Source organism: Sebastes umbrosus, chromosome 24 (assembly GCF_015220745.1).
Source record: "Sebastes umbrosus isolate fSebUmb1 chromosome 24, fSebUmb1.pri, whole genome shotgun sequence".
Classification (NCBI taxonomy): domain Eukaryota; kingdom Metazoa; phylum Chordata; class Actinopteri; order Perciformes; family Sebastidae; genus Sebastes; species Sebastes umbrosus.
In genome coordinates, this window is record NC_051292.1 from 1 (window position 1) to 9,879 (window position 9,879).

General features: G+C 39.3%; 1 long non-coding RNA gene across 1 annotated transcript; it reads right to left on the bottom strand.

The window, feature by feature from the left end:
- Positions 1–554: 554 nt before the first annotated feature.
- LOC119483892 lies at positions 555–3,435 on the bottom strand. The gene is made up of 4 exons (XR_005205845.1): positions 3,227–3,435; positions 2,804–3,071; positions 770–902; positions 555–679 (listed from the first exon to the last, which is right to left on the bottom strand). It is a non-coding gene; the product is annotated as an uncharacterized LOC119483892 (long non-coding RNA).
- Positions 3,436–9,879: the final 6,444 nt, after the last annotated feature.

Sequence of the window (9,879 nt, forward strand, 5' to 3'; positions counted from 1 at the left end):
GCGGAAAAACAAGATATCTGTAAAAACATCTAGCCAAATCATACACCGTTTCCAACAGACGTTTTCCTTCGTCCCTAGTTGCCCGACATTATAGTTTATAATAGTGATGTGTTCAAAACATGACTGCTTCTTATACTAGAAATAAATTGTGTTTTTTATTATTTATTTTACATTTGAATTATCACATTATCAGTAATTTGTTCTAAACAATACTGTTGCAGTTGCTACTCGAATGTTAATGTATATACATTATATATGACAAAATAAAGCAACGTTAATCCTGTTATTCATTTCTTTCCTTTTTTCTCTAAAAACAACAAAAACAAATCGTTCAGAGTACCGTTAAAGTACCGGATCAATAAGCGATATCGGCAAGAGTAGTAGTACCGTTAAAATCTAAAGATACCTATCAATATTCATATTTAATTCATTGATTGATATTCAATAGACATTTAGGTAAATACAACGATCGGATCGGAACTAAAACAACTCGATTGGGACTTCCCCAGATTGTCCATTTTAACAGCCAATTAGAGGAGGTCAGCTGATGTTTACCTGAGGAATGATGGATCTCTTCTGGCGCAGGCCGAACTTAGAGGTCAGAACCCAGTCGATGAAGATCTTCCCCTGAGGCAGAAGAGAGCTGAGACCAGAGAGCTTTTCTGCCCACAATACCAACCTGACACACAGGAGAGAAGAATCTGGTTTAATATATTAGTTTAGGTTGAACGTGATGAATTCAGTCCTCTGAAGACTAAAGATGGCTGACCTTCTCTTTGGGGCGGAACATCGCTGTCAGGTTCTGCAGCACCGGCGGTCCGTCGCCACCGTAGGAGAAGCTGAGGCTTTTTGAGGACGCTTCTGGGTTTCCCAGGGTGCTTCACTCTCTCAAATGACATCATCTGAAGACAGTAAAGTAAAGATACAGGTGACTGATGTGACCAGGAGGTCAAACCAAAGAGTTTAATTTGATTTCAGGCTTTTGGCCAGCAAACAATATATAAATGATCTGTGTATAGTTAGATTAATTGCACTGTGGGTAATTTGTTCCAAGTGCTTGGAATTCCTCTGGATGTAGTGTGATTATTTATGGATGTACTTCTTTCCTCTATTATTTTCACTTTATTGCTAATGTGTTATTTTTCCAGAGTGACAAACGGTTAGTTTTGTTTTCAAGGGATGTCAATCGGTGTATATTTTTCAACTTTGTCTTGTATAACAAATAATAAATTAAAGAATATAAAGATGAACCGCACATAACAGACAGTAAATCAAAAGCATTAACTGTGAATAATAACAGAACAAATAACATTTTTGGACACTTTATATACATTAGTGCAAACCAAAGCCATGAGATGTAGACAGCAAAGGCCAACTCACCTAAATAATAGGGGTGGGAATCACCAAAGGCCCGTCGATACGATATTATCACAATACGATTTTGTTGCAATTTAAAACATTTAGCGATATGCCGAGTATTGCGATCAGATATACTGCAATTTATTAACTTTTTTCAACTGCAAATTCTGCAGTTTGTCAACATCTGTTTTATCTAATAAGATACTGTTTTCACTCTGTTCATGTTTTCATTTCTTGAGGTCAGAGGTCAAGGGACCGTTTGAAAATGGCCATGCCAGTTTTTCCTCTTCAAAATTTAAATATAGAGTGTTATTTACAATTCTTCCCAAACTCTAACATGTTAAGAGGTTAATAGTTTATATAACAAGAGTTTGATACTTGGCGTCCGTGTATCGATACAATATTGCCACGCAAAATATCGCGATACTTTGCTGTGTTGGTTTTTCCCCCACCCTTACTAAATAATGTGCAGAAATCCTTCAGCTACAAATACGAGCTGTAAATAAAGTCAAAGACAAAAAGGAATATCTTACCAGGTTCTCCACCTCTGCACTCTGCCTGAACCCCCACTGGAACCAACGCAGCCGGCGTCCATCTCCAACAGAACCAGGAAAAAGACATTTCAGGACACTATTCTCTCTTTTATCACAACAATTACTGTCTTGTATTTGAACATTTCTGACTCAAGTGTTTAAATGGATAGTTCAGGTGTTTTGAAGTGGCCTTGTATGAGGTACTTATCCATAGTCAGTGGATACCTACAGTAGATGATGGTCGGTACGCCCCCAGTTTGGAGAAACAGACGAGTACCAGCACGGACCCAAAGTAATGTACTGCTGTGGACGGGGGCCGACAGTAAAACAGATTTTAGCTTCACCTGAGAGAATCAATATCGGTTCAAGTGTACGCTACATTTAGAATATTTTTGCCAGTTTACCTTGCCGTGAGACAGCTACACAGTCTATGTTTGAAAAGGGGAACTGAAGCAATTATGTATGCTGTCTTCAAAGCCACCAGACTCCTTTGACAAAAACAGTATCTTTACCACGGGAGTGGCTCGTCTACCGCTGCCTCAATTGGTTAGTTGGTTAAAATTACAGTTTTTTTCAATGGAGTCTGGTGGCTTTGGCGAGAGCATGGACGGATACAACGGCTTCAGTTCCCCATCAGAAAGGGCTGTCTGACAGCAAGGTTAAGTGGTGAAAATATTTTAAATATAGCGTACACTTAAACTAATATTGATTTTTTTAGGTGTCTAAGAGCAGTTTTTCTGCCCCCGTCCACAGCAGTACATCGCTTTGCTCCCGTGCTGGTTCTCCTGTCTGCTTCTCCAAACTCATCTACTGTAGGTAATACACTGACTATGGATCAGTACCTCATACAACCCCACTGAGAAACACCCAAACTATCCCTTTATTGTTAAAAAATGTAAAATCTTTCTTACGGTCTCTGAGCAGCAGGCAGCCAAAGGCGCTGACGGTAACAAAGATGGAGCAGATGCCGTCGAGACGGTCGGCGAACCGGCGAGAGGTGGTCGGCGACAGGAACCGGGCCTAGGTTATCGACACTGGACTGACGCGGCTCACAGAAGCTTCGTATTGAATCTAATAGTGAGTGCAAGTCTTGATGGGCATCAAAGGCTTTCTGGAACCTCTCCCCGGCGCCAAAGGCTCGGATGGTCCGCGGGCCCTGAAGAGACACTGGACTCCGAGCTGCGATAAAGATGAAAGAAAAAAAGGCATTTTAACTCACTAATATTACACACACACACACACACACATTGTGGTTGTTGTGTCCAGCCTCTATACTGTGTATCAGTCATTCCCAAAGACTGGGTCGGGACATTTTTGTCCTTAAAAAGGTATACTATGTAACAGTTGTCAGTTGCTCTCTGTAAACACACTGCATTCAAAGTTGACCGCTTCTCCTCAGCTTAACTAGCGAGCGAGGGACTGTCCTATTACCTCGCCAAGTTGACTCGTGCCTTCTGTCGCCCGCCGAGTGTGGCTCCTCTGTCCCCAATCAGTGTCTCCGTCTGGGTCTGGATCTCCGTCTGGGATCGGCTCCGTGCCCTGCACAAACAGGACAGTCAGAACAACATAATTAATGTGGAACTCGCAAACACCAAAACAGAGGAGTGATCGCACTGAGTTGTATTATATATTCAAATAGGTATGCAACATGTGGAAAAACTGGCATGGTCATTCTCAAAGAGGTCCCTTGATATGTGAATGAAAATGGGTTCTATGGGTACCCACGAGTCTCCCCTTTACAGACATGCCCACTTTATGATCATCGCATGCAGTTTGGGGCAAGTCATAGTCAAGTCAGCACACTGACACACTGACAGCTGGTGTTGCCTGTTACTGGAGGGAAGAGGGGCTGTTGGCATAAGGTTGAATACATTTACATTAGCTTATGTATGCATTCATATTTTTCTCGACCTTCTATGCTCATAATTACTGTTTAGACATTCAAATAAACACACACAACAAGTGAATAGAAGTTTCAAATGTATTGTCATTGCACAGAGTACAGGTACTGAGACAAGACTTTAACCAGAAGTGCAAAGTATTGTACCATACAAACAACTTTATTATCAAAGCTCTGTAAGCTTATGTTGCACAACTTTTTGAAATGTTGTGCTGTAATGCATATTTGTTTTCCATTCCCTTACAGTTTAAAGCGATATGTAATGTAATATGTGTGCCTTATTTCATATTGCAGCAGAATGAATTGGGAGAACAGTGACACCTACTGTTGAATATGAACAGCAGCTTTAAAAAGACCGAAAACTCAAAGTTTAAAATCTACATCTGTAAAAAACAATTTATTAAATATCTGCTATGTCATAATTAATACAATAGAGCCTCTCTCCCCCAATAGATGCCCTAAATCATTGTTGTCAGATATTGTTTCTTAACTGAAATCACAATAAAGACATGAGTTCACCCTGATGATTCTTGTTGTCAGATGTTTCTTTTCTACATTAAAATAAACTGAATAAGACTAAATGAAACTGAAATGTACATGTACTTGAATTGATGTGTTATGATTTGCTAACATATGTTTTAATAACAGGAAGTTTTGATTAACAAGTACATGTTTGGGGCAAGAAGAAAACTGAAATTACTAGGAGCCGGCAGAGACGCGAGCCCGTCTCAAACTTCTGTCCTCTCCCTGCCTTCTTTTGAAATGCACATTTTCTTTAGTTTAATTTATCGAGTTCAGTCATTTTCAGTTTGCTAATAACTAAATAATCATAAGCTGCAAAGCAAAACTTTAAGTAGGGCTATATTTGGTTTTTTTTAATCACCTTCCCTCCCTCTACTTGTTGTTTATATACATGCATATTATAAATTCCGGTGCACACCAATGCCTCAGTAAATCTTATATTTTTATACATATTTGAATCTACTTGGAAGTGTATTACACCTTTCAACGTTGATTGTGAACCATATAATCATTTTTTTCACCATACTACATACTATACTGTGAATTTATTTTTGGCATACTCCACTATGACTTTATTTTCGGCATTTTTATATATTTATTTAAGGCACTTGCATGCTGGCTTTTATTGAGTTTAACTTTTGTTTTTACCCATCATTGATGGGCCTGCGTGGATTTGAGGCAATGCATATACTCTGCAGAAAATACTATTGTTGTGCAGTGCCTTTTGGGAGTATTTAGAAGAATATTTCTCACTGAACCTTTTCGAAATTAGTATTTTAGACTTTATTTTTGGCACACTATACTGTAAGGTTCTCTGTAAGGTTAAGGTCCTCAACTAACATTGAAAGCTTCATAGCATTTCTTTTTCTTCATATGTTTCAGAGATGAAAAGTAAAGACACAGCTCCTTATGATCAACAAGTAAACAAGTAAACAAGTAATACATACCAGCAATTCCATATTGGGGTTTTATGAATGGGGACTAAAATTATGCTTGTATATCATATCACTAATAGTTCCTTTAATGCATTCAATATCAACAGCCTCAAGTCCACCTTTCTCATATTCTTTAACCATAGTGCCTTTCTTAATACAGTGTGTTTTCCCTTTCTAAATGTTACTGAAATTAGTTTGGTTTATGGCTTTTATTGCATTTTGGGGAATTAGTGTTGTGCTACTCACTTGTTGGCTTGCTGGCTTGTTGGCTTGTTGGCTTGTTGGCTTGTTGGCTGGTTGGCTGGCTTGTTGGCTTGTTGGCTTGCTGGCTTGCTGGCTTGTTGGCTTGTTGGCTTGTTGGCTGGTTGGCTGGCTTGTTGGCTTGTTGGCTTGCTGGCTTGCTGGCTTGGTGGCTTGTTGGCTTGTTGGCTTGTTGGCTGGTTGGCTGGCTTGTTGGCTTGTTGGCTTGCTGGCTTGCTGGCTTGTTGGCTTGTTGGCTTGTTGGCTGGCTTGGTGGCTTGTTGGCTTGTTGGCTTGTTGCCTCTGTAGCTTCTCAACGCCTACATTAAGGTTAATATTGCCGTTGCTTCACAGTGGTGTTCTCACGACTTTAACCACTTGATCACCAAACATATATATACATATTATAAGTTATATCTTGTGTAAAGGACTTCACAAGTTGTAAACACGAGGAGCTAGCGAGCCAACATTTGAATTCAACACAAGTTAATCCGCTCAGATGTCACGTTCCTCACGGCAGACACGTTGTGTTGTGGTAGGAGAAGCACACAGGTGCTGCTAATTGGTCTTCTTCTTCTTCTTCTTCTTGGTGTTTATTGGCGGTTGGCAAACCATCTTAGAGGTGCATTACCGCCTCCATCTGGACTGGAGTGTGGAACAGAAGATTGTGCAGAAACAAAATAGAACTAAAAAAAAATAAAAAATTAAATAAAAAAAAAAAATAATAATAATGAAAACTCTAGATTCTTTTAACTAAATCAGTTTTTCTCAAAAACTGAATAATTTCACTGTATATATTATCTGCTTTATTCCCCAATAGACCTGACACTGAAAAGTCCTGATGTTTTGCCTTCCTTAGTGTCTGAAAAAGGTGATTCCTCTGGATAGTGTAATTCCTGCAGTGTATCAGTACATGTTCAACAGTTTCTGGCTGGTTACAGTGTGTACATTTCCCAGTTGGGTGCTTGCCTATTCGATATAATGTTTGATTAAGACCTGTATGTCCGATTCTTAGTCGAGTGATGATATTTTCTTCCCTTCTTTTCCAGCCCACCTTTCTCCCTGCTCCAACATGTTTCTGTATATTGTACATATGCCTTCCAGTTTCCTGCTCATCCCAGTACTCCTGCCATACTTCTTGTGCATAGTTCTTGATGAATGGTTTAGCCTCAGCTTTACTTAATGGAATTTGTAATTCTATATTCTTAATTCTTAGTGTTTGTTTGGCCAGAATGTCTACCTGCTCATTTCCTTCCACACCAACATGAGCAGGAACCCATATGAATCGTGTACCTGTGCCTTTTATTTCCATCCTATACATAATGAGAAATATTTCATTAATTAAATCCGTTCTGACTGATGATCTACCAGATCCTATGCTTGTGAGTGCTGAAAAACTGTCAGATGCAATAACGGTGTTTGTTATTTCCCTCTCCTCTATCCACTGCAGGGCCAATAATATTGCCAATATTTCTGTAGTATATACTGACACATGATCTGATACTCTTTTCCTGATGTAGGTCTAACTCACTGGGATATAAAGTGCTGCACCTGCACACCCTGTCTCAGGATCTTTGGAGCTGTCTGTAAATAAGAACACGGAGTCTGTGAAGTGCTGATCAGAATAATTCTGGACTATGCGCCATGCTGGAATTTTCTTTGACTTCTCCTTCAATTCCTGCTGTATATTGAGGTCAACATTTGGTAAGGGGAATAACCAGGGAGGAATGGAGGAAACTGAAACTGTAGAGCAATATTGGAATTGACATAACCCTATGTTTTCTGCCTTTGCATCACCTACCCACCCAAAGCTTATGTTCCCAGCAGTCTGTCAAAACACTTTTGGTAGGGTGAGTTTCATAATGCCCCTGAAGATTAACCCAGTATGCCAGCATTCATTTTATTCTTCTAATCCGTAGGGGCATCTCTCCCACTTCCACTTGCATTGCTGATACCGGAGATGTTCTGAATGATCCACTAATGGTTCTCAAAGCCTGAGCTTGCAGTACATCTCATTTCTTGAGGTTTGATTCTGCTGCTGACATGTAAGCTACACACCCATAGTCAAGGACAGATCTCATGAGAGCCCAGTATATATGTTGTAAAGATGCTCTACTTGCTCCCCACTCCTGTCCTGTCAAACAACGCAGTATATTGATGACTTTTTTACATTTGCTCCTGATTTTATCTAAATGAATGTTCCATGTGAGCTTTTCATCAAACCAAATCCCCAGAAATCGAACAGCTTTGACTTGCTCCAGAGGTTGATCATACAGTTTTAGGGAAATGGGTGTGATTTTACTCCGTTTTAAGAAACAAATAACTTGTGTTTTTGCTACTGATAACTTGAATCCCCATTTGTTTGCCCATTTCTCCACCTCAGCTATTGCAGCTTGCATTTTCTTAACAAATGATACATTGCGGCCTCTTATCCAAAGAGCTCCGTCATCTGCGTACATAGACTTTCCTATATTTAGCTCAACCTGAGAAAATCTATCATTGATCATTATATTGAATAATAACGGACTACATACACTACCTTGTGGAGTTCCATTATCCACTGTATATACATTTGAATATTCTGCATCTACTCTTACCTGTATTTTCCTGTCAAATAAAAAGTCCTTCACCCAATTATATGCTCTACCACCAATTCCCAATGAATTCAATTTAATGAGTAACCCTTCTTTCCAGAGCATATCATATGCTTTTTCCATATCAAAGAAGATAGCTAATACTACTTCTTTGTTGGTCTGTGCTTTCCTGATGTCTGACTCTAAGCATAAGACAGAGTCCATAGTATTGCGACCCTACGGAACCCACTTTGATGTGGAGATAAAAGAGCTTTGCTTTCCAGGAAATAGGTTAATCTCTCTGTAACCATTCGCTCCATAATTTTCCATAAATGAGAGGTTAGAGCAATAGGTCTGTAACTATATGGATCTGATGGGTCTTTCCCTGGTTTTAGAATAGGCACTATTACGGCTTGTTTCCACACTGAAGGAAGTTGTCCAGTTTCCCAAACTCTGTTATCCAGTCTTAACACAGTGACCAGAGTGTTATCTGCCATGTGCTCTAACATTTTATAGCATACGCCATCTTTACCAGGTGTGGTCTGACGTGCACAAGTTATTGCTCTTCTCAATTCAAACCTACTGAAAGGCAGGTCTATTGGATCTTCTGATGTCTCTTTTTCCTCTAATATTTTAGATTTCTCCAATAAAACTCTATTTCTACAGCGCCTGGCCTCATCTGTTAGGTTGTCGGAGCTGTGAACTTTCCTGAACGTTTGCGCCAGAAGTTCAGCCTTTCCTAGGTTGCTGACAGCCATTTGATCCCCATTATTCATCACTGGTAATTTATAACTCCTTCTGATCCCACCCATTCTCCTGCTCATGCCCCAGACATCTGAAAGCTGTACTTCTCTTCCTATACTGCTACAATATTGCCTCCAAAATGTGCGTTTTGGGGTTCTTATTGTTTTCCTTACTATTGCCTGTGCCCTTTTATACTGGATCAAAGCATCCTGTGAATGAAGTTTTTTGAGTTCCCTAAATGCTTTATTTCTGTTTTTTATGGCTTTGCTACATTCGCTATTCCACCAAGGTACATTCTTAATACGTTTAGTTCCTGTACTCTTTGGGATTGTTTCCTCAGCAGACTGAATTATTTCATGAACTAGTTCACCATTAAATATGTTTACATCCATTTGATAATCTTCTTGAATTCCCTCACATCTCTTTGCACTTATCTCTTGGTAAGCAGCCCAGTTAGCATTTTCCAACTTCCATCTAGGAATTTTCTTTCCCTTATCAAAATTAATTTTTACACCAACTTTAGTCAGTACGGCGTAGTGATCGCTGCCCACTGTAGTATGCTTTATTACTTTCCATGTGCTTACACCTGCTAAAGTACTATTTACAAATGTTAGGTCAAGTGCTGCTTCTGTGTTTTGAGTGCAATTATACCGTGTTCCCTCCCCATTATTAATACACACCAAACAGTGATCATCTATAAATTCTTCTACAACTACACCATTAGCATCTGTGCTATTGCTCCCCCACAATGAATTATGTGAATTAAAATCCCCACACCATATTACATTATTTTGCAATGATCCCCCTACATCCTCCAATATACCTTGACTTAATTTCCCGCATGGATTATAAAAGTTAATTATATCTATATCACCTCTGTCAGTCCATACCTTAACAACAATTGATTCATGCTCAGTGTTTACATGCATTATCTTGTAACTCATTTCATTCTGTATGAATGTTGCAACTCCTCCACCATTACCAGATTCCCTATCCCTTCTAACTACAGAATATCCCTTTACCACAAAATCCCACTGTGATTTCAACCATGTCTCTGTATACATATTACATTA